Here is a 22089-nt window from a genome sequence, read left to right on the forward strand (position 1 = left end):
AAAAAAAAAAAAAAAAATGATGAGCACCCTACCAGGGTGAAAGAAAAAATTTTTTCAAAACTTAATTTCAGTTCATTTCAAAAAACATTTATCCATATCACTTTAAGAAATATTTACAGGGCTGGGGATTTAGCTCAGTGATGCCTCCACCTGCCTTGCAAGCTCAGGGTCCCTAGTTCGATCCCCAGTACCAAAACCCAAACAAATGAAGAAAGAAAGAAATATTTACCATGTCGTGGGTGCTGTGAGGGATTATGGGTAACTATGATTTGAGTTGGAGAGCTATTCACAGGACAAGATGTTTCCCAGAAGAGAGCACTATTGAAGCAGTTCTTATAGAAAACTCAGCAATTGATACAGTGTGGAAGGTGGGTATCTCAAGCACAGGGAATGATACCTGTTCTGGAAAACATCATGTGCTATCAAGGGGCTGTGGTCAGGTCAAGGTGTATGAGGGACTGTGTTGAGGAATGGTGGAGATTGAGCTCAATGGCCAGACGGTGCCCAGGTTATTGTGCTCAGGACTTTTGATTGGTGGGCAACACACTGTAGGAGCCACTGCAGGATCCCAAGCAGAGGAAGGCAGTGACAAGAGCAGTGTGTTGGCAAGTCACTGCAGCAGGCTGGAGGAGAGGACACATCAGGCTGCCACAGTGGTTCAGGAAGCCAGAACAGTATCTAGGTTTTTGAACAAAAGGCCTTTTAAGATAGTGGACACCTTCATGTACACGAGGTTTCTCCCCAGTGCTTTTAATTATGATGTGAGGGAGAGTGAGACGTAAGTTGTGTAACTGATGTGTTTTCTAGTGGGTGAAGCTAGGGGTTGCTAAACTCTTTGGAATCGTGATATAATACTTTCGTTGCTTTAGTGTCACGTCTTCTCCACCCACCTTTGCTTTCTCCGTCTAATCTTCTCCCACTCCATGATATTGGCATTTAGTTCATATTCATTTTAGTATAAAATTATATCTGAATTGTGAAATTCATATTTGACGTCCTCAGAGATTTTTTTGTAATGCTACAAGCCAGAGTTTTTAATAATGGGCTTACAAGTCACATTTTTAAAAGAGAAATCAACAAATTATTGGAGGTGATGAGGTATTGGGATGGGGGTCTGTGTCCTTCTTGTGACTGGTTCATGTCAGGAACCTTTGAAACATGTCCTAAGTGAAAATCTCATCTGTCTTATTGCATACACCTGTGTCCAGCTCTTGAGCTATAGTAGCAATGGGAGAAGTCCCAGAAACTTTGTTTCTTTTAAAGATTCTTTAGCAAATCCCAGGATAATAGAACAACACACATCCAAGGAAAAATGGGGACAAGTGCAATGTAAATGTTCATAGGATTTATAGGTGGAAGCAGTGGCTCTATTTCTAAATGAGGACTCAGTAGAACCAGTTTATCATTCTACTCTTTAAATCAATGAAATCCTTCCACCCAGGAGCTCACTGCCAATGGCCTTCTTTGTAATCTTATCATCAATTCAAAAATACTTGGCCCCTGAAAGATGTGAGCTTAAAGAGTGGATACTGTCACAGGAATCATTTGTTTTGTTTTGTTTTGTTTTATTATAGAAAAGTCTTTCAGGTGGGGTGTTGATGTCAAGATTAGCTCAGAGAAAATTGGCTGCAGTCAGGGCTAAATGATAGTGATCATTTCAAAACTCATCCAGAGTCTGAAAAATGAATATTGAGACTTTATCCTGGCCCAGAAATTTTTTGTCCCAGAGTGCAATATGGTCCTTGTAAAATGGCAGCCCAGGTGCCCTGAAGTGTAGGCGGGCCTTTCTTTATGAACCAGGCATATTCTTGAAATCTCATGTGTTGTGTGTCGATCTGCTTTTTGTAAACGGAATCTTTTTTTTCCCCCTTCATTAACTTACCCTGCAATTTTAGCAATGTTTAACATTCCATTCTTGATTGATCTTGAGTTGGCAGTTAACTGCTAATGTTCCACTGGATTTTAGTGCTTCTTTCTCAATGTTTTTTCTCTCTTTCTCTCAACTGCTTAAGATGGAAACATTATATTTCAAGTCCAGTGCTAGGTGTTGGAAATGTAAAGAATAATGGCAGGTAAATAATCACCAGAGGAGACTGTGGGTACAAATCCTGGGAGTGGCTGTGATAGCACTGATCCCTTCTGTCTGGGCTGCGAGGGGAGACTTGCTGGGCAGCCTCACTTGAGCTGAGTGCTCAAAGCTGTGGGGATATGAGGAAGAGCTTTCTTGGAGATGCTCAAGAAAGATGATGGGAATCCAGGGCATGGTTGCAGCCGACTGCCTAGAAGGGCTTTAGTGCTGAGTGCTTTCAGTGGTAGCACAAGCAGTCAAGCAGTTGACTGTCTTTGCTTTGTCTTCTCCATGGAACCAAGAGTGGCAGAAGGCTTTTGCAAGCTTCACTTTCCTTTAACTGTACGATGCCAGGTGAGATCTCCTCCCAGAGCCCTGTCACCAGGCACAGGACAAAGCAGTGAAGGAGGTGAGGGAGGGTTAGTTACTTTGCTCATTTTTCTGTCCACTACATAGGCTTTCTGTGGTATGAATTGTCTTACTTTAAAATGCAAGTTCAATGTATAAGATCAAAATATTAATGTTCATGAAAGATGGCACACCCAAATACGACAAGGAGGAAAAAGAAAATATTATCATTTCTGGGGGGAGCTCTAATATTTGACTCAGCTGTTTTAAGTTATGATGATATAGAAATTATAATTTTTTATCATAACTAACCTCAAAAGACCATTGAAATGTTGAGAAAAATGACACATACAACAAAAAGTTTTAATACAGATGATGTACGAGAAGCCTGTATAACTGTATAAGAAAAAGACTAATTGACCATATGGTAAAATGAACAAAAGGGAAATGAAATAATGATGCTATAACCCAGAAAAAATGAAAAAGAAATAAGTAGGACTCATTTTTCACGTACCAGATTGGCTAAGGTCAATAGGGACATTAGTGGAATGTTGTATAGTTGTGGTTCCATGTGTGAGTGTGTGTTGTGTTTTTTTGTTTTGATTTTTTGAGACAGGGTCAGTTTGAGGCTGGCCTCAAACTCACTGTGATTCTCCTGCCTCAGCCTCCCTAGTGCTGACATAATAGGCATGGCCACCTCACCGGTGCGCGCGCGCGTGTGTGTGTGTGTGTGTGTGTGTTAATGAATAAGATCTTATGTTTGTCTTCAAAGTTTATTTGTGATAGATTTTTAAATAAGGAAAGGAAGTTTCAGAATAATGTGTATGATACGATCCCACTTTAATGAATAAACAAATGGCCTAATGCTAGCTATTGGGTTTGTGTAGCCCAAATGTGCTTGGAAGTAGGTGGGAAACGACGCATCTGGCCATAAAAGCTCATGGCAGTAGGGTGGAAATGGAGGGAAGGTAGGGGAAAGTTAGCATTTAAAAAATATATCTCTGTATTGTTTGACTATTTCATATTCTTAATACGTATTGTTTTTGCTATCTAAAAGTTTGCAACTAAAATAAGTACTTAAAAGTTAAGAGAAGATTGGAAAACTTTTTTGGTACCAGGGATCAAACTGAGGACCTTGCACTCTGAACACCACTGAGCTAAATCCCGTACTCAGAAAACTGTTTTCTGCTACTCTCTGGCAACAATGTTCAAACCAGCTGGGAAGCAGTTACACAGTGCCTAGTGAGGTCTCCTCCCAGGGCTCTACCATCAGGCATAGGACAAAACGTGTAATTAACATTAGCCCCCGTACCTGGTTAGCTCCTTCCCTTTTAGGATCTAATCATTCATTTCTTACACTCGTTATGATCTTCAAAGAAAAAAATTATCCATTGCTATGTGCCAGGTTTTCCATGTGTACTGGCTCAAAGCCAGATGGAAACACCTCCCATGTGTTGTCTTTTTTCCCAACTCTGACTTAATTCCTTTGAGAGCTGGTGGGCCAGCACCTTCTGGAATTCCCACAGGCAGCTGGAGCTAGGAGGCCTGACTGGCTAGATCCCTGGTTTGTTACCTTAAGAAGGACAGGCTTCTTTGGAGACCACCTCTCCAAGAACAAACAAACTTGGCCTGATACTGCATAATAGCTTTCTGTCTTGTGCTCTGTGCCCAGGGCAGCAGAGCTGCCATCCAGGTGCATGATCCTTGCTTAATTAGGAGATTATACATATCCTGCCAGGCTGCATGCTGCTGAATCTGGTCTGATGTTGAAGGCTTAAAGACTTTGGAATAAACCAGATTCCCCTTGAACTGAATGATGCAGGACTGGCAGCTGCACATTCTTCATGAAGCATCTTTTCACAACTCTGTGCCTTGTCTACGTGTTGGTGTCACAAAGGGATAGTAAGAAGCAAGAGCTAACCTGCTTCTTTGCAGTGCAAACATTGTTTGTACACTTGCCCTTTTCCTGTATGCTAGTTTCCAGAGGAGCTTGTTATAGAGGCTGCAGTATAATCCATGGATACGGGTTTGGGAATGAAGGAGCTAACTTCTATTCTAAGCACTGTCACCGCTTTTCTGTGTCACCTTGGCGGTAAGGGGAGGGGTGTGGAAGGAGAAGCCTGCCAGGGATTGGCTGTCCCCCGAGGAGCAATGCTGGGGGATCAGATCAGCCTCAGCTATCTTTACAGGTGTGAGCTTTGTTTAATTTTTAATTGTAAAATGATAATAACAGCCTATATAAAGCCTACATCCTGATGTGATTTGCATGGCCCAAATTTAAAAAGTGAAGCTGCCACAGGGGTTTCATTTATAAAGTTTCTCACTGCTGAGCCTCTGTGTGCTCCAGCTATGGGCCATGTGTGTCAACATTGTGGAAATGAAATCTGTACCCCCTGGACTTACGCAGAGTGATTTGATTCTGAAATGAATGGAAATATAGCCTGTACACGTCAGATATGTTTCTAGTGTATCTGCTGTCCACAGGGTGCTTGGAGGAAATATAAAGACAATCAAGATGCAATCCCTTTCTTCTAAGAATATACAGCCCAGCCACCAATTTTATGAGGCTTCCAGGAGTCACACACACAATATCACAGTCTTTTGAGTTTGAAGACTATTATTATTACTATTTTCAATTGCCCTTTATTGAGCACCTTCTAGGATGTAGGTACTATTTTGGATCTGGTTCCCTGGAAGTCAGATGGGCACCAGAGAGTACAGGAAGAATGGTTATTAGAGTGTGCTTTTGAGAGAGATGCTCAAGGCTGTAAGAAAACCAAAGTGAAACAGAGGGGAGGCTGGGCCATGCCACCGTACATGAGTCCCCCTTCAGAGGAGTCTCAAAGAGAGGCAGGAGACAGCTGGGAGACTTGTGCATCTGCCCTGAAGAGGGACACTGTGGTAACCATTCCAGGTCTTCAACTCCTCCTCATCACCATAGGTGACATTTACTGAATGCTTTCTGCTCACCGTACCTTGAGCCGAGTAATCCCAGTGCATAGTTTCTGATCATACATTTTAAAAATGAGGAGATCAAGCAGCAGAAAGATTAAGTAATTTACCTAAGACCACACAATTGTGTCATGACAGGCCTAGGGTGGTAATCTTCGTAGAATTGCCTTATGCTGGATTTTTTGTTCCCAATTGTACAAACTGAGGAATTGAAGTCCTGATGGATTGAATGATCTGCCCAGTGTCACAGAACTGAGAAGAGGTGAGGCCAGGGTTTCCCCTATTAAACTCTAGTGTCTTGCAGAGCTTATCTTCTCAGTGAGAAAGACTTTGTTTTGGTTGGATGAGAACAGAGGCCTTGGGTAATTTACAGCCTACCACTTCTCTTCTGTCCATATTGTGGAAAGAATTATGTGCATTATTGTGAGTTGAAGAACACAATCTTTGCAGTCAGGCAGACACGGCCTTGAATTCTACTTCTTCATTTTGCCATTTATGGGCTACTTGACTGTGAGCTCAGTTTCCTTATCCGTGAAATGGGCGCAGTGATGACTTCCTTGGGTCAATACTTGGATTAAGAGAAATCAGGTATGAGAAATCTCTCAGGACACTCTTCCTGCTGCTCTTCTCCCCCAAAGATGTCCAAGGCCCCAGGATCATCTTCTGAGATTGGGTACTCTGAACATAGCCATGGTTTATTGATTTGGCTTTTCTTCATTTGCTTCCTTCTATCAAAGTCTTCTGTGCAGCTTGTTCAGAATTCTTATACCAGCCTGTTAGTTTAAACATAACAGATTTTTTCGTAGAAACAAACATACCAACAGGAATTTTATCTTACTTTCAGTGTCTAATTGGCTGTGAACTCACTTTTGCTAAGTCTTTTTTTTTTCATTGAACGTATGGAACATTGAGCATTTTGCTTATGTCAGTGTCCTCCTCCTGCAGCCATTTCTTGTATTTATTAGGAAACCAATTAGATGTGTGTTTGCCTGGCGGGTGTCCTGGATACTCCAGCCATTTCCAGCAATGAGTGGTAACAATCTTCTGAGCCTTCTGTTCCTCTTTTCCCATGGAAGTGGGAGCGTCTGTTCTTCCATGAGTCGATGGCCCCCAGTCTGTATGAGTTCTGCCATTCACACTTCGTCCCCTCTTCCTTGGTCTCTGAACCCTGTCTGCCTTGTGTAGCCTCCTGCTGCTTCTAACCTGTAGGTCCAAATGGGCTCCCTCTTTCCCCTTATGCTAGTCATTCTTTCCAGGGGTGAGTCCCAAGGACAAGCGTGCCACCCTCCCTGGACTGTTACCATGTGACCAACGTGATGTGGACAGACTTGGGTGCATCTATGCTGGCTGTCAGCCAGGTGGATCATTTTTGTCTGTCAGACCGAACAGCTCTCTGCTCACCCTCATGTGAAGCAGCAGCCTCTCTAGGAACCCAGGCAGAAGCCCAGGTGGAAAGATCCTCCCTGAAGCTTTCAATTCTCCAAAGTTGAAATCCTCTGCCTGGCTCAGACTCCGCGTAGGAACCTGATGTCTGGTCATTTTAGAGAGGAGCAGTGGGAGGGGCTGTACCTGTTTTTATGGCAGCACCCAGCTGAGATCATGAACCCATTTCATTTGTGTGCAGTGAATCAATCTCTTCACCCACTCCTCTTCTCTCTTTACCTCCCTCCCCATAGCCTTCTGTCATCCTTCCTCCTCCCCACTCAACTTCAGGCTTTCTCCATTCTCAAATCGCTTTCTTTGATTCTTCTTTATTTTTATTCTTGGATACATCCATATAACAACTGAGGCTACTCATGGTAGCCATCCCCACCCCTTAGATCAATAGTAATTTTAGCATATGAATGGCTTTGTCTTTGTTAATTTGCCCTGCTACAGCTGAGTACCACAGGATGTATAATTTGTAAAGAACAGGAATTTATTTCTCACAGTTCTAGAGTCTGGGAAGTCCAATGTGAGACATGTGAGGAGAGTCCAGTCTGTGTTCCTGAGATTTCACCTTGAATGCTGTATCCTCCAGAAGGGAACAATACTGCGTTGTGGTGTGATGGAAGATAGAAGGGTGGGTGGTGGAGTGGAATCTCTCCATAAAGCCCTTTTATGACAATGATCAATGAGGCTCTGCCCTTATGACCTGAGCACCTCCCAAAAGGCCCCATTTCCCAAAGCTGTTGCATTGGGATTAAATTTCCAATGCATGAATTGTGGAGGACACATGCAGACCACAGCAGTCTTATTAAGATGCAGATTGCTGAGTTTCTCCTGGAGTTCTGATTTGGAGGCTGCCTTAGAAGCCGAGCTCATGCTTTAGGCCCAGGGGCCATGATTGAGAACCTATGTTCCAGGATGCGTTGCCTAGTGGTGGCTGGCATTTTGATTTTTGAATGGTTGGATTCATCCATTTGTATAGCAAATGTTTAGTGAATACCTATTCAGTGTCAGATGCTGTTTGGTACTTGCTATCCAGGGAAGCATAACACCCTGTCCTCCAGGAGTTCACAAATTTGTACAGAAGATAGACAGCAAATAAATATTATATGCTGTGATAAATATTATAATCTGCAAATAATAAAAGAGTTTAAGAAATAGGCAATAGTCTCCCTATTCATAGCAAGTATTTAGGTGAGATGAATATAATTAATGGTGATTCATTCATTGACTGTTTTTCTTTGCCAAGGGTGGACTACAGAGAACTGAGCTTAACCTATTGAAACAACTAATGTTTGTGCAGCATTTACTGTGTTTCAAATATTGTACTGAGTAGAGAGTTGTTGGTTAAGAGTGCTGAGGTCAGATGGGCTGTGTTGTGGTCCTGCTCTGTCATACTCTATGCAGCCTCAGCCTAGTAAATCAACTAATCTGTGCCTTAGTTTGCTTATCAGAAAAGAAGGTTATAATAGCAGTAGTGTATGCTTCTAAGGATTGTTGAGATTACAACAAAATTGTGCTAATGTAGGCAAAATATAAACAGTAATTGCTCCAAAAAATGTTGACTCTTGTTACCAATATGTTTTGGCCTGATGCTAGGTATCACAGAACTGCCGTCAAGAAATATCCAGACCAAATAAATCTCTAGATTTAGCCAAGGTGATGAGAGAGGGGTTGAATGTGTTGGTTAGAGGACCCCAAAATGGGCCTGGAAATCTTCCGCAGTGCTGGTCAGAGGAAGTGGCTCTTGCTGGACCCTGAGATGGAATATAAGAAAGGCCGTGGAGGGTGGCTGAATTTTGATAATGAATAATCGGGGTGGGGTGGTATGGGTGGATTGTTAGGATTGACACTGAAAAACATTCCAGCAGAAGGAGACCTCTGGGTGACCCCACTGAGAGGACTGAGTACTCCAACTGGGATGTGAGAGTGTCAAACTTAGACTTGCCCAGCCTGGCAATCTAGAGAATCAGGGTCACCTTCCCAGAAGGATGCTCTCTGGGGTCCAAATACCACAGGGCTACTTGCATTTTCTAGCAATGCTTTCAGGGGTAGAGGCTGTTTTCTGCTGCTTCTCTAGGGGATTGCCCTTCTTCTCACTTTGATAGCCCTACCCTTATCACTGAATACTGCCTGTTTTCAGAAATTTGGGAGAGTTCTCCCACTTGTTGCCTGGGTGCCTCTAGGAGCTGCAGCTCACGTTCACATTCATGATTGTTCAACTCTGTCTTTTCCCCCCTGGGACCCAACTTCATAGCCGTGCTACTGTAAGTTCATCAGAGATGAGTGATAGAGCCTTTCTCTTCCAGAGAGGATTAGGAGTCACTCTTTGTGGCCAAATACGCCTATGCAGAGCTCATTAAATGATAATCTGTGATCTACTTGCTCTTAGATGGGTGGGGGGAGGGGAAACTTCTAGGAATTTAATTAACTCTTTGATAAATCTTTCTCATCACCTTTTCTGTTTTCCCTTTCCTTTTGCTTGCCTCAGATTTAATCAGAGCTGTATATTCAATTCATTAACTTATTTATCCACCTAACAAATGTGCTGAGCCCCTACTGAGTGCTAAATTTGGGTCTGGGGCAGTAACACAAACAATCAAACCAGCTTCTCGTCTTAGAGGGGGTGTTCAGGCTTATCGAAGGCACCCACATGTCAGCCCTCAGTGATGACAGTGCAGAGTTAAATAAATACAGGGAGCCAAGGTGTGATGACCTCTGGGAAGATTTCCTAGTGAAAATATTATAGTTAGGATCTAGAATGTTCCACAAAAACCTTGATGAGCTTTTAGACAGTGATCAGATCATGAGGGTGCTGACCTTGTAAATAGATTATTCATCAATAAGTTAGTTCATTAGCTGAATGGGTGTTTACAAGGTGAGGCCTAGTTGAAAGAAGTGGCTTATGGGGTCATGATCTTGGAGACTAAATTATGTCTGCAGCTGCGGTTCTTTTCTCTCTGCTTCCTGGCTGCCAAAAGGTGAGAAGCTTTCTTTTATCATGGCCTTTCATCATGTTTCTACCTTTCCGTAGGCCCCAAAACAGTTGAGCCAGCTGACCATGGGCTGAAACTGTGAGCCAAGATAAATCTTTCCTCCTTTAAGTTGATTTTCTCAAGTATTTGGTCACAGAGTCAAAAAGCTGACTAATACAGAAGTAACTGAGGCTTTCACGTAGAAAACATGAGGAAGGCATTCTAGGAGTAGGAACAACATGAGCAAAAGCTCAGAGATAGGAAAGATGGAACAGCAGGACATTACAACTAGCTGGTTATGGTCATGTGACGTTATATTTTGTACATGATATGTGTGAGACAGACAATCCAGGCTAGTTAGATTGGGGTCCGCCACACTAGGGGATTTGGCTACGACTGTCATTTTAGTGTGGTAAGCCAAGAAGGAACAGGGCAAGCTGTGCTGATTAGAAATGCAACCCTCCCCTGTTCTGAGAAGTAAAGACAACTGTGACTGGGAGTCTCCTGCCCCACTTTACAAGATCTCCCTGGCAACAGAATGGCTGTTGTATAACTAGCCAGGGAACTGGTTGTGAGAGGCTTCTAACTGTATCAGACATCTGGGGCAGAAATGAAACTGTAAAGTTAAGGTGCAGACATCAAAGGAGTCTAAGTTGCAGGAAAATGTTTAGGTAAATTGTTTTAATTGAGTCTTCTTATTATTTCCAGAGTGAAATCTGACTGGGTCCCTGTTGATCTGCAGTCCACAGCTTACATGTGTGTTTGTATTACTCATCCATCACCACTGATCTTAGCATATTCTACCTGCATGATAAGAACAGAAAGCTGTACAAAGAATGGTAAAAGTAAAAAGGGAATCTTTTCCAGGTTAGGGGCACAATGAGTATTATGGTTTGTGTCTAGATGTCCCCCTAATGCCTCATGCAGTCTTAGATGGTGCTTTTTCAGAGGTGGCTGAAATTAGAGTGTGTAATGCTGGGATAAAGGGTGTGTGATTATTAAATCAGTCCACTGATTGGTTAGGCATTGCCCTAATCCCAGTATCCTATATAGAGTGTATAAAAAGGGCAGAAAGAAGCTACCAAGCCTCTTGCTTGCTTTGCTACCTTCTGCTCATCATGAACTGTGTTTCATCTGTGATGCTTATATGCCATGCCACCCTGCCTCAGAGCCAGTCAGTTATGGACTGAAACCTCTACAAACTGTGAGCTAAATAAACCTTTCCTCCCTTAACTTTGGGCATTGGTTATTTTGTCTCAGCAACAAGAAAAGTTAGTAAAACACTGAGCACGTATAAAGAAGGTTTGTAAATAAGTGGAAATAAATGCCTAAGATCTGTATTCTGTTCCAACCTGATTGTGTCTCACATCAATGGGAATGCTCAGTTGGAATGAGCTTCGTCTATCCTGGGGAATGAAAATAACCAAGATGAATCTGGAAGGGAGCAGCAGAGTGAGCAAGACAGTGTCAGTCAAAGAATGAGAAAAGAGAAGGGGGTTGAGAATTGGTAGAATTGAAACCCGAGATAGCCCAGGAGAGAGAGGGAAGAAGAAAAGGAGTTGGACTGGAAGGGGCTTCCACATCTGTTGTCTGATGCACAAAGGAGGACCCCCTTACCCAGTATTCCTGACAAATCATCAACTGGCACAGGGATTCCTATAAACATTATTTATATGGGCCTGGGGAAGGTGGATTGGGCTCCCACAAAGAGAAGTGGTTTGAAGGCTCTGACCTCTCCTAAATTCTGCTAGTGGCCCTGAGAGATGAAGGGAGTGATATCTTATGCTTACCTGTAGTCAGTGTGCAGTGGGAAACTGGTCCAGAAGCGTCACCTTGGAAATTTCACCCATGCTTAAGGTGATAAATAGGCATTAGACTGAACATTTCATTATTACCATATCAATATCAATGAAGTTTACTGAGAATGGTTTCCAGAGATGCTGTTTTGGGTTCTGTAGAAAGAAACAATTGTAAGCCATGGATCCTTGCTTTCAAGCTATTCTTACTGAAGAGCTGGAAGACTTCCTGTGGCCATGAAATAAATGAAACTGATTGTCCTGGGGCTTCTTCAGGATACCAAGTGGGCTAACCAGACTTGCACAGTGTCTGAGACACAATCATCAATTAAAACAGAGATGTTCAATGAAAAATTAATTCACCTTCTGCTCAAAATCTGTTGAGTGGAAAAGAATGAAAGCCAAGAAAAATGAGTACCTGCAGCCTTTTTTGAGTGTCTGTTCTCATATGCTGTGCTGAATACTTGAATTAGCTAAGTGTACTTGCTGTATGTCAACAGAGGTGCCATTTTACAGGTGAAATATTTATTTCCAGAGAAAGAAACTCATATGCCGGTGAAGCATAAGAGCACCAGCAGATTTATAATCTTCCATTAGTCAACAACATTGAGAATCTCCTGTTTGTAGAGTAATATCTGAGGTATTGGCAGAGTAAACACAGAAAAAAAAAAGATGCAGTTCTGTCTTTGAGAAACATTTAGCCCTAATGAGAAGGAAGGACCAATATGTAAAAGAAACAGAACACATATAAAGAAGGTTTGTAAATAAGTGTAAATAAATGCCTAAGATCAGCCTTTAATGTTATGTTTTCTATTAAAATAATTTGTACTCATAAATTAGCTTTGTTATGTATATCAAAGCCCTTTATGACTATTTGCTTTTCTCATTGAACTTGTACAGAGTACACCTTCAAATGGGATGAATAATATGTGTGTTCCTATGAAGTGTTATTATTCCTACCTATTTTTGTCATTTTGGAATGTTTTCCTCTGTTAATTGGCTAATCAATATACTCATACTGCAAGTGCAGGTAAAAGAACATTCCCAGAAAGACTTACATGACATCCATAGCTTCATTCCTTCTTCTTCTTCTTTTTTTTTTTTTACTGGGGATCGAACTCAGGACCTTGCTCTTGTGAGACAGGTGGCAGAACCACTGAGGTAAATTCCCAGCCCTTCTTTCTTTATATTACAGTATTCACAGGCATGACTTCAGTGGTCTTAACCTTCGGACAAAGTGTCTTAATCATGGTCTTAAACTTGAGGTAGCTTCCAAATGAAATCATGAGGCAAGGCTAATTACACACAAAATAATTAGAGACAAATAAGCTATATATAATTAAATGCCAAATAGAGTAGATAGACCAGAAGGACTTGGCATAGTTGTTGCAAGTCAGAAGTCCTGTATTATAGTTCTTCTGTAACCAATTAGTGGGGTACCTTTTGGCCACTTACATTTGAATCTTCATTCTTCGTCCGTAAAGTGTTTAATGTAAGATGCTATGATTCTGCCCAACTCTACAAAATGGTGAGTGTTAGAGTGCTTATATCAGATTGAATGGAAGTTGTGACTATATCAGGAGGGTAATGGGAAGTGCTGGAAAAGTTATAAGAGAGAGCAAAAAGAAAGATTGATCCCTACTGACCTTAGAGCATGGGTGAGAACCAGCAAGGCACTGGCTGAAGACCTCCCACTAGGTATCACTTAGTATGTTCCACACTAGAGGGACTACCAAGACCACATTTTGCCTTCCTGAGACTTGTCTTCCCATTCATTCTGAGTCTTTGTGGTGCTTAAGGCTGTTTAAAGAGTGCAGCTGGTCTTTCACCAGCAAGCCTTATGGAAGGGATTGAGGTGCTTTTGCTGTTCACCGCATGCTTATTCTCTGTTAACTCTCATTTAAATTTATCTGCTTTGGTCTTTCCACATACAGTGATGATGGTGGGTGGTATCAGAACAACACACTGAACTGAGGAGCAATATGCCTGCCTTTTCCCAGAGCAAAACTGCACCCCAGCCTGGATGGCTCAGTACAGGCCAGCTGCCTCTGCTGCCAGTATAGGGGCCTTGCAAATGTGTGCCCCCCCAGCACCTTGTGGAGGCTGCATTCTCAAGCCTGGTTTTAGAGGTCATAACCTTCAGAAAAGTATGTTTGCAGAGGTGTTTCTTTTAAATTTTTCCCAATAATCTTTGTTTTCTAATAAAACTATAAATGATATTTAGCTACCACATAAAAGTTGTAAAGTACAGAAAATTATAAGATTTTAAAAAAATTCACATTAACTGACCCTCTCCCAGTATCATTGTTAATGTTTTTCACTCTTATGACAAAAATAGATTTTCTTTTGATATGTACACAGGGCTATTTAAATTTATTTTAGAAAAAAATAATCCTTTTAATGTAGATTTTCAGATATGCACAAATGTAGAGATAATGGACTATCAAGCCCCACTGTAACCCAAATCCAACTTCAAAAGTTACTGGAAGACCCTCTTTAAAGGATCTGTTCAAAGCCCATTTCTTTTGGGGCTTCTAGACCAGAATTCAGAAAGAGGGGACAGGATAAACGTCACATGATATCAGTTTTAGCAGTATTAAAACTTAACCAAAAGTAGATGTAAGAGGACCAGAGCCCAAAGCCACATGGATTTTGTGGCTATCACTTGAACGCACTTGAGCATGACAGCCTTCCTAGTACTGCACGGTACTATGCGGCCTGCCTTGGTTGATAGTTATCTCAAGTTGCCTTTCCAAGGATGTGGATGGATTTTCATTGACATGTCTGAACCTGTCTTCCCAGCACTCATAGCAATGGCTGCCCACACATGAAATGGAGACCATGTTTGTCCATGAGATGGAGTCTGACTCCCTGGCCAGGAGCTCCTGACCCTGGTATCATTAGCATCATCTCACCACTTGTACATGGGGTGGGGAATACTGTCTTTCTCTGTTATTCCTCTTTGCCAAGCTGGTTTGGCTGAACTTTCTCACTGAAAAAGAAGGAAAAGGAAGAATAGAGGAAGCATAAGTGTCCAAGTAGTAAGTTTCTCCTCCAGGTCCCTTTAGGCACTGCTGCAACTTCCCTGACCATCACTGACAATCCAGCCCCCTTGGGAGGAAGCAACTGCATCAAATCGAAGAGACCTGGAGCAACCAGACTGTGTGGGGAGCCTTCATTCCTTTCAAGGGCCCCTGGCTAAGCCAGATGCTGCTGTGGTTCTTGCTTGTGTGGGGAGACTCAGCATGGTTATTAAATATGCATAGGGATCTGAGATGTAAAAATGCCTGGCCCCCTGTGTCTGGCAGGCTCAGCCTTCAGGCTGGATGGCAGCAGGTGCCTCTGCTTCCCTTGGAGCTCTCAATCTTTACTCTTTTCACCTGCTCACCCAGCCCTCTATCTTTATGGGGTCTAGGAAGATAGCTGTTCTTTTCCATCCGTAAGATTCTAATGTTGGTTTTCCCATTTGTCTTTTGTTCTCCTATGGAAGGTGGAAATAATATGGTGAGAGTGCTTTTAAGAGTCCTGGGACTAAAGGATGTAGGGAGAGTCGAGGATCCATAAGAAGTTGACCCACTGTTTTTCTCTGCTGCGGCTCCAGGTCTGCCAATAGTTTGCCTGTATCCTGAAGGAAGTTACTTTGCTGCTCTGGCCTGTTTCCTCTTCTATCAAATGATGAGTTGGACGATAGGTTCTCATCATGCTCTTCTAAGAGTCTGACTACAGTTGCTCATATGCAGGGAACCAGGTTGGATGATGCATATTCACACCCAACAGCTTGTAGGTATGCTGCACCTTGTGTCCTTCTCCTGAAAGGTGGTCCTGATCAGGAGTACAGTGGCTGTCTCCTTAAAACACCATCCAACTGTTGTGGCTTAGGGACAAAGTGCTACTAGCCTGGTAAAGTTGGTCACAACCCTGATGAGAGGGATAGAATACACGAAGTCAGATTTCTTACAAACTGATACTGGAGTGGATATTCTTGTGGCAGTGATAGAATGAGGAGCTATGTGTTAGTTACTTTTCTCTTGTTACTGAGACAAAATACTCAACACCCAAAGTTAGAGGGGAAGGGGCTTATTTAGCTCACAGTTATTAGAGGTTTCAGTCCATAATCTGTTGGCTCCAGGGCAGGGATGGCAAACAGGCATCTCAGAGGAGAAACGACATAGAGCGCACAGGGTAGCAAAGGCAACAAGAGACTTTAGCAGTGTCTTTTTGCTCCTTTTATCTTATTCAGACCATTTAGGGCCTGTAGCACTCATACCCTTAATCCCAGTGCCCTCAGGCCTAGCCCCAGCATGAATCAATTATATACCCTAGATTCAGCAACCTCCAAATAGCCTATGACCACATGAGAATTTAGGGGACACCTAGACACAAACTGTAACAGGGTACTCTTAGGAAATACCTATAAAGATGTGAGGGAAGCAAATTGGTCAGTGGAAAAGCCAGGCAAAGATGCGATTTCAGAAGTTTTAGCATCAGCCTGATCCCATAGGCAGCTCCAAAGTATGAACTGGATCATAGAGGTTGTTCCATCCCGAGTGAAAAAGGGCTGGCCCATTGATCCACCAGCAGCAGCACCCCCTACTACCATGGGCAGGCATAAAACCCCAGGTAGGGTTGCTCTGTCTGCAGGGTTCAGGCTCTTCTGAGAAGGATGTACACATAGCCATTAGCAGTCAGTACATGTAGCAGCTGGAGGATGAATTTCTGAGAATCTACCACATCCACACTGGTGAGAGCTGGACAAGAAGGAAGACAGGAGAGTGGCTGAGTTCCTGTGAATAGCTCAACATTCAGGAGGAGGTGTTTAAGTGGGATTTCCCCACTAGGCCCATCTAACTGATGATGACAGGAGTTAAATTGTAGTTTTATCTGTGGAAGGGAAGATGGTGCTAGGAAGGGGGCGAAGGAAGATTCAAAATTCTTGTTTTTTTTTTTTTGCTTTTGGTGCCTGGGATTGAACGCAGGACCTTGAGCTTGCAAGGAAGATGTGGTGCCACTGAGCTACATTCCCAGACCCCAAGAGTTTTCTTGATGCTGATTGCATAAGTATGTACATCTTGAGAAAATCTGTCAGAGATCACCCTTAGCAGTTTGCATTTGGTTCCAAGTGGCATCTACCCAGGTTTCTACAGAGCTGCTGTTTTGAGGCAGTAGCAGCTTCTTCAGAGAGGGCCCTTCCTGTTCCTTCTGGCATGTTCCCTGCTTCCTGGCACTTTTTAACCTTGACCTTCTGCCCCTTCCTTCTAGTAAACATTTCTGCTGCCTTTCTGGCCTCTGTTGTCTCAGCCGAGGTATTCTTTTCTCTGAAATAAGGCTTAGCAAATCCTCCTCTGCCCTTCTGGCCCTGAGCAGACCTAATTGCCTGGAGTGTCCTGTGGTCCCTTAACAGCACTAATCACAACTTATAGTGTGTGTGTGCATGTGTGTGTGTGTGTGTGCATTCGTGTACATACATGCTTGGTTGTTTCATGTGAGTCTCCCTCATGACATTATAAGTTTCACAGGGACCAGGACTGAGCCCATTTTCCCCCACTACTTAACCTTAAACCCTTGAAGAGGATCTGTCCCATAGTAGGTAGTTCACAAATTTATGGGACAAAATAATGGCATTTCAGCTAAGATCCAGAGTCCAAGTCACTTGGGATGGGAAAGGAGCTATCATGCTTAGTGCTGGAAGGAAGTGGGGGCCAAGAGTGGGGAAGGCAGCTTGAGAGGTACAGGATACCCGGGCATGGCCGTGAGGGAAGGTGTGGAGGAGATGTAGCTGTCCTAGCTTCTGCCTTCTCCTTCCCCTTTCACTGCTCTCTGAATGTCCTTGTAGCTGGGAGTGGCCAGCAGAAGCACAGGTAGATGCTTTTGCTAAAACAAATGGCCTGGACTTTTGGGCAGCCGAGTAGTCACTCCAGTAGGCTTCCAAGCTGAGCTTTCTGTTAATTAGTGAAGTCCGTTGTTTCCTTGAAATGGAGATTTAGGGTCAGCCATAAGCAGAAGCTATTCCCACATCCATCCATTACCTCTTTCCCCCCAGGACATTTGGGAATTCTGGAGACATTTTTGATTGTTACAAATGGAGGAGTCCTCCTGAGATGAACTGTGTAGAGGTCAGGGAGGCTGCTGATGCACAGCACAGGAAATCCCCATGACAAAGAATCATCTGGCCCCAAACGGCAGTCATGCCATGATTGAGAAAACCCTGCTATATGTTGGCCAGGGTTTTGTAGCTTCTGCCACTTCTAGTATAGGAGACAGATATGACCCAGAGACTCTCTTTCTGAACAGACCCTGAAATCAGTGTTTCCCTTCTTTCTAGCCCTTACACACTCAGCCTACCTGGTGATAGGTGCTCTGTGAAGGGGGTTCTTGTACAAGGGGCCCTTTGGAGTGTTGTTTACAGAGCCCCATGGAGCACCAAAGGTAGGGCCTAGTCCTGCCTTCACAGCCTCAGGCTGAGAGAAATAAGGAGCCTCCTTCCTCTTGCTCTATAGATCCTCATCTTTCTCTGATCTTGCTCCTCTCACCCCACCTTTCAGCATCTTTTCTCCCACCCCACCTCCGAAGATTAATGTGATAATTGCCATGTGTGCCTGTTTACACGGGGAGTGGGTGAGCTCACCACCCTCAATCAGGCAGGTTCCCAAAGAAACATGTTCCCACAGTGTCAGGACTGGTACCCGCTGAGCACTCCTGTGCAGGTGGGCTGCCACCCCCAGACTGCTTTCTCTGTCTGTCATCTCCCTTGCTGTGTGTACATGTGCATGTGTGTGTCACTCAGGAAAGTGACAGGTGAGAAGGAAGGAGAACAGCCAGACTGCCAGTCTAAAGGAAGGTGTTATAGATGGGAGAGCCATCAGCACCCTGAATAAGAAGACACTGTCCCAAAGAAAGCACTTCTCTGTAGTATCTTACTAGTGAGGGTGTGACAGAGAAACAGAACCAACAGGACACGGGAGGGGAATTATTAGAGGAACTGGGACATATGACCACAGAGGCTGAGAAGTACCACAGCAGACTGTCTGCAAGCTGGAGAACCAGGAAAAGCAATAGTTTGGCTCAATCTAAGTCCAGAGCCTTAGAACTAGGGGAGCTGATTGCATACTCCTTGGTCCAACCCAAGTCCCAAGAGTCCTCTGTTAGGCCACCGATGCACTTCCCAGAGTTCAAGTTCAGCTTACACCTGCAGTTCTGATATCCATGGGCAAGAGGAGAACAGTGTCCTACTTGGGGGAGGGGGGTGTCAGGAGGAGAGCATGAGAATGCACATGAGTACAAAAGCCTCCTCACTTCACCTTTTTATTGCCCTGGCCAATTGGAAAGCATCGGAGGGCAGGTCTTCCTCAGTAAGTCCCAATCACAGGCCGATCTTCTCTGAAAATACAAGCAGAGACTGCTTCACCAGCCACCTGGGTATCCCTCAATTCAGAGTTGACACGCAGAGCTGGGGCAGTAAGAAAGAGTGGATGGGGAGGAAGGAAGAGACAGCATTCTTTGCAAGAAGGGCCTGGTTTATACTTATTTGCTCTTCAGTAGAGGCTGAGTGGTGAAGGTGTGATACTCTCCTGGGGCTAGCATCATCGGAACATATTTGGAAGCTGCAGTCTCCTGTCACAAAATCTTTCTGTGAAAAGTAAAGTGTGGCATCCAACATGGAAGTGACTCGTGAGACTTGTAACTCTGTCATGGTCACAGTGGAAAGAGAAAGAAAGAGATTCTTCTGTCACCCTAGTGCCCTCCCCTCCTCCTCCTGCTGTGAGACAGATATGTGTACCCCACCATGGAAAACAGCCACAACTCTGAGGCTGCCCCCTGGCAGCACTCTCCTAACTCCCACTTTGTATGGTGTCAGGATGCTTGCTGCATTCAGAATTGTTGATTGTTTCTTTTTTTATCTCAAAAGACACTTTAGTAGATGTGGCTCCTACACTGGACAGTTTTAAGGCTTTAATAATGATGAATCAGAAGGGACTGAAACCTTTAAGGAGCATCAGAAAGGACTGTACCATTTTGAATGAGAGAAGCCTGAAGTCCTTTGTTTGCCCACTTCTTGCTCAGGAATGTCCCCTTGTCCTGTTGGAGGAATCACTAACCTGTGTACAAGCACATGAAAGGGAGAGGAAGCCACCTGGTTCATAAGGTTAGGAGGAGGAGAGCTGAAGGAAAAGTGGAAGGAGGGTGCTAGGTGTGGATAGGGTGCGGCAAATCTATTAAAAGGCTGGTGAATAATCCCCAGGATCTGTCAAGCTGCTTTCTCCAGAGGAACCTTTTAAGCTGTCAGTCATCTTTAATAACCCCCAGGGCATGGTGCTGCTGAAGCTTATGACTTTCTACCTATTTTTTTCTTTTTCTCTTCTTCTTTTTTTTCATCCAGGAGGACATAGCAATGTGGTGGATGATATCTGTAGCAATTTAGAGGATGTTTCACATGTGGAGATGATATACCAGGATAAATCTGTACTGGTTCATTATTAACAAGAGGATCATCTTATTAAAAATGTGGCCATTTATTGATTAAGCATTTCTGTGTGCTAAATTCATTGTCAGGTGCCACATATAAAAGGAAGTAGACAGTTAAGTTTCCTATCTTGATATAAGTTAAAGCAAACATAAAATATTCTTATAAAACATGGACTAAAAAAGACTGTTCAGATCAGTATTTATAGAAGAGTGGGGAAACACATTCCAGACTTCTGGTCAATGTCAGGAGCCCTTTTATCTCTGTTTCACAGGCTGTATTCCCCTTTGATCTATTAATGGATTTTCTTTAAAAAATATTTTCAATTAGGAAATTTAAGAAAAGACATAAACAAAGTAAGTAGTGCCCCCCCACATGTCTTTTCACAGGCTTGAGAAACACATACAATCTGCTATATTTTCCATGTTCTTCCAATTATTAAAGACTATTTTCCACAAAACATATTCGTATCTTGAAGATCATAGCAAGGAAAAGAACATAATTCTAGCTATAGTCGCTTTACGGAAGCTCTTGAAAAAGAGTCATCTACATGCTGTTGCTCTGAGCTATCCTCAGACCATAACAGCTCAGTTGTTTGTGAGGCCAGAGACACTTTAGAGGTCGTCACTGCATCGTGGCCGTTGCTGATACAATTTCATGTTTACGGGCTACTGAGTGAGTCTCAGTCTGGTGAAAGCGTTGGACACAGTCTTTGCTGCCAAAGAATAAGAGGATCAATCAGTCCAGACAATTGATGATTTGAAACCCACAAGTGAACCATTGGAGCTAACCCATTTCTACAGAATGCTTGATTTATTGTCAAGAATAAAGATTAAAATAGCTACATATGGATCATTCACTTGCCCATATGCCCCAGCCCCTGTCCCCACTATTAGAAAACACAGCTTCTCATGTGCATTATAGCCACCTGTCTGTCTGTCTGTCTGTCTGTCTCTCTCTCTCTCTCTCTCTGTGTTTTATTTTTTGTACTGAATTCAGGATTGAACTTGCGACCTTGAGCTTTTTAGGCAGGCGGTGGCACCATGGAGTGAAATCCCTGGCAACCTGTGACTCTTGACACCCAATTCTTCCACATCTTCCTTCTCCGAATCAAGAATTGTTGTCTTTGAGATCTTGCTCATGTCTTTCCAGCTTGCATTTAACTCTCCAGGCCTGATAGAGCCAGACAGCTGGATCATAGACACTGAAATCAGTAGGGCTTTATCTTTGTTCCACCCAGTCCAGAAAGTGTTTATCATTTGTTTACTTTTAATTTTGAATCTGCTTCAGTTGTAATCCTCTTTGAGAAGTGCTGGGGCAAGACAAAAAACAGTTTGCTGACAGGAGCTTACCTTACAAGCTATTCTGTGTAGAAAACTCTACTGTGCAGTGATAGCTTTCATGATCAATGAGTGACTGTCTTCTGTGAACTGACGTATTTGAATGGGAAGCAGAGAGAAAATGACATAATTTGTGAGAGAAAAAAAAGTATCATAGAAGTCCAGGAGGCATGGGGACAATGAATCAAAATAGTTTTTTCAAAGCTTAGTAACAAGTGGGATAAAAAGATAAACAGAAGAAATGGAGAAACATTTTTCCTTAGAAATTCTGGTCTTAATTTTACTAAATCATCATGTGGGATTTAGGTGTGACATCTGACCTTCATGGTTTTGATTCTCTAGTGAAAATTGCTAAAATATTTGTTGTAAGTTTCATGTGGCTGTTAAAGTTTGTATGTGAGGGGCAGGGTAGATTTCGGAGTGATTTCAGTTCAGGAAAACTATTTGAAAAGTCTCAGGGAGAGAGACTCAAAGGTGAGCTTGAGAAGAACACTCGGTTGAAAGGCACATGAGTTAGAACTTTCAGCATGCTCCCATGCTCTGTTTTGAGGATCTAATAAGTCATCTTGCCAAAGGGTTGCTGTTTCAGGCAAAATGTGTAGTGTAATCTTTCCTCAGTCTGCAATGATTCAGTCTTTGCACCCATCTTGAAGTACCAGAAGCTAGAATATGCTTTCTATCCTTTTTTCGTGGCGCTATGTGTTGACATTAGAGAGAGAGA

General features: G+C 43.0%; 1 protein-coding gene across 3 annotated transcripts in view; it reads left to right on the forward strand.

The window, feature by feature from the left end:
- Cacna1e (calcium voltage-gated channel subunit alpha1 E) overlaps nucleotides 1–22089 on the forward strand; it is a 397594-nt gene that overhangs the window by 217820 nt on the left and 157685 nt on the right. The gene's annotated exons all lie outside the window — the stretch shown is intronic.

This window comes from Fukomys damarensis, unplaced genomic scaffold (assembly GCF_012274545.1).
Source record: "Fukomys damarensis isolate Sample0158 unplaced genomic scaffold, DMR_v1.0_HiC HiC_scaffold_11, whole genome shotgun sequence".
Classification (NCBI taxonomy): Eukaryota; Metazoa; Chordata; class Mammalia; order Rodentia; family Bathyergidae; genus Fukomys; species Fukomys damarensis.